Genomic DNA, 6,474 nt, shown 5'->3' on the forward strand with positions numbered 1-6,474 from the left:
TTCATGTTCGTATTGTTGTCTATTAAGTGTTTTTTGATAAGGTTCCATGTTTGGTTTTAGCTGCGTGCTCATTTTATCATAGTTTCAATATGATGTGCACTCTGGGAAAATTAAACTGAACACATGAGACACGTTATGAGAAAACAGGGCTTAATGTATGTGCGTAAAGTGTCATCCCAGATTAGCCTGTGCAGTGTGCACAGGCTAATCAGGGATGACACTTTCTGGTATTTTTCATTTAAAGGAAGTCTCTTGTACACAAAAATCTAGTTAAGGCGGAAAGTGTCGTCCCTGATAAGCCTGGGCGGACTGCACAGGCTAATCTGGGACCACACTTTATGCACGTGCATTAAACCCACTTATTTCCGAACGCGTCATACATGTGCATGTAGTATTACCACAGATATGCCTGTGCTGATGGCTTATCAGGTACAATGTTCCGCCTAGACTGTAATTTTGTTTAGGAGAGACTTTCTTTAAACCCAGCAGTCAGTAAAAGCGGGAAGTTGTATCCTTGATTAACCCATGTTGACTGCACAGGCTAATCTGGGAGGATACTTTACGCACGTTAATTAAGCCTGTTTTTTTTGGTATGGCTCATGTTATAAAATCAGGGAACAGTATAATGCACAAAGTTATCAGGGAACAGTATACTGCACAAAGTAATCAGGGAACAGTATACTGCACAAAGTTATCAGGGAACAGTATACTGCACAAATTTATTAAGGAACAGTATACTTACCAACATGAAATATTTCATTTATATAGAAATCTGTTTTTTCGGTTTTTTAATATGGATTTTTTGACCTATGATGTTAGGCATGTAAAATTAACAAGCTGAACAGTTTTGATTTTAAGATTTTTCTACTATAGAAAATTGAAGTAAAATGGTTGAAATAGATAACTATGTATTTTAAAAATTAAGCATTTAAAAGATTACCTTTGATGACTTGTAAGTGAATGCCATGTTCCCAGTTATGTTGATCATTATAGCATCTAATGCAGTTGATTAATACCTTTACATTTAAGTGTAGTTACATTGACAAAAAGGTTTAAGCTTAAAGTGCTAATTCACCAGTGAGAGAATTCACACAAAACTCAATAACAAGTAAATATTAGTCCATCAAGGTTGTGACTTAAGTCAAAGTATAACAAGTATATGCCATATTTTTGCCATTTGATTTCATGGATGTCATTTAAAGAGCACAAATTCTTCAGAGTAAACAATACACGCTTGTATAACAATTATTGTCTCAGTCATTCAAAATACTTAAAATGTTTCATTTTATGATTGAGTTTCACGGGTAAATGGATAATGCTGTTATAAAAGTAAAAATTAATGAAGACCACAATTAATGTCAAACTTTTGTTTAATGGAATTTGAACCCATGCCATAAAGAAACTACTTTATATATTGAAAATTACAATCCATTCACATTTTTGTTCCTAATTATGCTACTTTGAGTTTTCACCTTTGCATTTTGTTGTATTATTATTGAATCATGTATCCCTTTCCACAAAGTGGTAGGGGACTATAGAAAATTAATGCCCTTGGTCAGTACGTCCATCTTAACAAAGTGAAGACCCTCCATCAGATGTCTCAAAGAGTCACAGCATGTATTTGTGACTGTTGCTTGAACATAATTTCATCTGTGATACAATTGAAAATGGTCTATTTGCATCATGCACTTGCCTCTGAAAAGCATTTTGATATAATACAGAATTATCACCTTGCTAGCTCTAATACTTTATGCTACAAAATAATACATTTTGTATAAACTAGTTTAAAGTAATTTATTGAATGACAACATTAAACATATTTACTGGTAATGTATGAATATAACATAAGAATTCTACTTTTTATCAGATAAATATTTCCAACTCTAATTACTTAATTGAGAGATGTATGCTTATTTAAAACTTATTTATAGTAATAACAAGAATATTTAATACAATTAAAAGTTTTTTCATCACAAGCCATATCATTCAAAGTATTGAAGTAAACATGTTCAATATATTGTTAACTCTTTCAGTGCTGGAACCGAATTTTGAAGGCCTTTGCAAACAGTTTGGATCCAGATGAGACGCCACAGTACGTGGCGTCTCATCAGAATCCAAACTGTTTGCTATTCTGATAGTTATATTCTTTGAAAAAAATCGAAAAAAATGCTAAGTTTAGAAATTCTACAGACAACATTTTAGTAGATGACAAATTTCCCAGCATGCAAAGGGTTTGTGATTTATTTGGGATGTTCTGCAGAATAAGTCTTATGCCATTATGTGGCCAGTGTAGCTGCGGGCCGGCCTGCAAGTCTAGTCATAATTGGCTTGCGTGACTGCAATTAAGTGATTAATGGTTTCATGGCTTCTTTGGCCAACAGGGTAGCTCCTAACCATTGTGTGCAGCCAGGTTTGGAGCTACGGTGGTAGAATATGACATAAGACCCATTTTGGCATTATGCTTTAGTGGACACAAAAATTCATGAATCTTATTTTGGAAAAAGTGTTTTGGCACATCCATTTTGGGATAGTGTTAAAAAAATAATTGTCCGAAAAAACATAAAAGGAGTTAATGATGAGTAAGTCATTGTTGTCAAGCTAATATGTCACAAAGTATCAACAGCAAGCATGTTTTATTTGTTTATGATTTTTGTCATAATGTTTGCGTCGTTTTTCTTGTATTATATTTATAGTCTGTTCTTTCCTTCCAATGTGTATGTTCCGTCCTCTGCTGCAATCACTGTAATGTTGTTCTTGCCGTTGTTGTCTGTGATAGCGTTCGATGTGACCTTTGACATTAAAGCTTGCTCTAGGAAAATGGGGCTTCATGTTTGAGCTAAAGTGTTTCCCAGATTAGCCTGTGTAGTCTGGTATTCTAGTACCGTACATTCGCGGCCATAAGTCTACCTCGGCCATAAGTCGAGGGGTATAATGTGGCTAGAAAAACTTGGTTTTCTGCCTTGACTCTGCCATAAGTCGGGGGTAAATTTCCTCAATATCTCAGACATGTTTTAGTGACGTTTTAGTCATGGTTCTGAGGGCTTTTGCACTGGCAGTTGACATTTTTTGGGATATTAATAATTAGAATATATTTAAAACGAAACATTCAACGTTTCAATGATTTATTATCACGAAAAATATATTTTATTGTTCAAAATCATAATAACATATCATTGATTATTTCGAACTTAATATATATTTCACAAATCAAAATTAGTATCCCATTTAACGTTATAACTTTCAGTGTTTATATTATGAGCAGATATTTTTGTATTCAAATGTTAGTGCTATTGATGTGAAAATTCGGTAAAATCTTGAACGCAGAAATTCATTATATGGTCAAAATAATTGTAACTTGCTCTCAAATAATCAACAACGCTTTCGCCATTATGCGTGAAACACGTGAATTTACCAACACTCGCATCGCTCGCTATTCGACTGTTATATACATATTCGTAAATCACGAGATACCCGAGGAATATTTTTTGCATTCTGGAAAAACGTCTCATCTGATAATACTAAGCAGATGATCCAAAGTAATTGTGTATTTGATATGTCCAATTACACTTTTTAATAATTCAGGGTGAGTGCGTTTTATTATAATCATTCAATGAATGAAATCTTCAATCAGATAAGATCTATTTATTTACGAAACGATTATGCATAAATTGTGGGACAGTTGTGAATAAATCAACGAAACCACACCTTCATCCAATCAAAAAATATACCATGTGAAGTTGAACAATAGCGATTGGTTAAAGGCGTATCCAACGATCAAGTAATTATTTTTGATTGGTCAGAAGTAGTTTGTAGCAGAACCGTTGTGCATATCATTAACGGATAACTATTTTAGGCGTGACGCAATAAAGACAAATGATCGAAAGGATGCTAACACTATACTTTACACTTTGATCTTAGTCAAAGGCCGAGAAGCGATAATTGGTGGCATGAAGACACCTGCAACTGTTGACAGTTTGTATTTACACGGATTAACTTTAAATGGGTACAAGTGTCAGCAGTCGATTTACTATTGTTCTTAGCAGACAGCGGGCGATGTATCAATAGACAAATTGCCATGTATAATTTTCACCACTTTACCGTATGTCACAAATGTTTAATATTTTCGAAGTTATTTTTACATGTTTTTATTTGGACTTATTACGAAGATTAATGAATTAAAAACCAATGTAAACATGAATATTTTGTTATCGGCGGACATATAAGTAAAAGACGAGTCGGCCTTTCCGTAAACAGTCATCATTCCTCCGCTTCAGAGATTTATTACTTTAAAAAAACGGTACAGAAATATGTTTTTTTATTTTTTTTATTTAGTACCTCATCCATAAGTCGAGTTGACTTATAAAGTCAATTTTGGCAGCGTTTTTAGGTCGACTTATGGCTGCAAATTTACGGTAATGGTATTTTTGTTTGTGCCTCCAGCAGAAAACAATTTTCTGGAAAAAGTATCGTTTCTGATTAGCCTGTGGACTAAACAGGCTTTACTGAGAGGACACTATCAACATGTGGACTAAACAGGCTTTACTGGGAGGACACTATCGACATGTGCATTAAGCCTCATTTTCCCAGAGCGTAGTTTGTTAGTATACTGTCATAATTATGCATATTTTGTTCATGTCTCATTGTGATTTTATCTTTTAGGAAGCAATGTTTACAAAATAAGTAACTTGTTTGTGATATAATACCTTAGACAAACACTTGAATGAAAAATAAGTACAATACATTTGCACTTTTGTGTGTGATGTTTAAAAGTGTTTTCATTCATTTAACACTTTCCTTTCATTTTTAAGCAATTATTAACATCTGTTTTTCATCTATAAAATACTGTTGTTTCAATGTTAATTTCAAAGACTAGATGAGGCAGTTAATAATTACGTCCTTTCAATTTTAAACTCGTATGATTTTTTTGTTTATGTTTTATGCCGTCCTTTCTGTGTAATAAACATTTCACAGTAGTTTCTTTTGACAAATACCTAGCTTTCAATGTAAGAGCAGGATAAATGCCAAATTGTCCAAACTGGAAGCAAAGTATAGATTTTATAACTCAATGGTGAAATCAGATTTTTAATACTTTGCAAAAGTTAAGTTTTCTACAACAGTTATTTGTGTTATATAATTATTTTATATCAGGCACCAAAAATCGAAATCTACCCTCCAAAAAAGAGCTAGTCTGTACATGTTTTTATTTGTTTGGAATATTGCTTTGAACACTTCTAAATGGCAGACTGTTTTGTTCATATTCTGGGTTGTGGAACATTGGCGAAATCATATAGGTATGCTATAATTTGTATGTAAGATTGTTTAGTTGTTCATGAATTGATACAATTTTGTCACTTATAAATAAAGATATTACTGTTTCTGCTGGTTTGTTGTATTCATCATTAATCAGAAATGTTAGATTGTTGTTAGACCAATCAAAGATCCCAGAGTGACCCAGGAAATTGTTGTGTCCAATTTGAAGTCAAGGGGCAAAATATACCTGAACAATCAGTATTACAAAATAATCTAACGATATACACTTGTCAACCCTGTTATGATGCTGGATATGATATACACTTGTCAACCCTGTTACGATGCTGGATATGATATACACTTGTCAACCCTGTTACGATGCTGGATATGATATACACTTGTCAACCCTGTTACGATGCTGGATACAAATGTATGATATACACTTGTCAACCCTGTTATGATGCTGGATATGATATACACTTGTCAACCCTGTTACGATGCTGGATATGATATACACTTGTCAACCCTGTTACGATGCTGGATACAAATGTATGATATACACTTGTCAACCCTGTTATGATGCTGGATATGATATACACTTGTCAACCCTGTTACGATGCTGGATATGATATACACTTGTCAACCCTGTTACGATGCTGGATACAAATGTATGATATACACTTGTCAACCCTGTTATGATGCTGGATATGATATACACTTGTCAACCCTGTTACGATGCTGGATATGATATACACTTGTCAACCCTGTTACGATGCTGGATATGATATACACTTGTCAACCCTGTTACGATGCTGGATATGATATACACTTGTCAACCCTGTTACGATGCTGGATACAAATGTATGATATACACTTGTCAACCCTGTTATGATGCTGGATATGATATACACTTGTCAACCCTGTTACGATGCTGGATATGCACTTGTCAACCCTGTTATGATGCTGGATATAGGGTTTTAAAAGTTCAAATTATTGTAACTTTGCGTGGTGCAAAATGCAGAGAGGGCAGAAATTGAAGATTATGGGTAAAAATAATGGCAGAAATGCCTTTCACACATCCGTACACAGATGGACAAAGCTGACCATGTTTTCTATTTTGGGGGAACATACAAGTATTCATTTTCCAGTATGCATCATTTTAAATGCAACAATAGTGGTGCGTTTGAAATATAGGTCATCACGTGTCAAGACTACACATTATTT

Source organism: Dreissena polymorpha, chromosome 14 (genome assembly GCF_020536995.1).
Source record: "Dreissena polymorpha isolate Duluth1 chromosome 14, UMN_Dpol_1.0, whole genome shotgun sequence".
NCBI lineage: Eukaryota > Metazoa > Mollusca > Bivalvia > Myida > Dreissenidae > Dreissena > Dreissena polymorpha.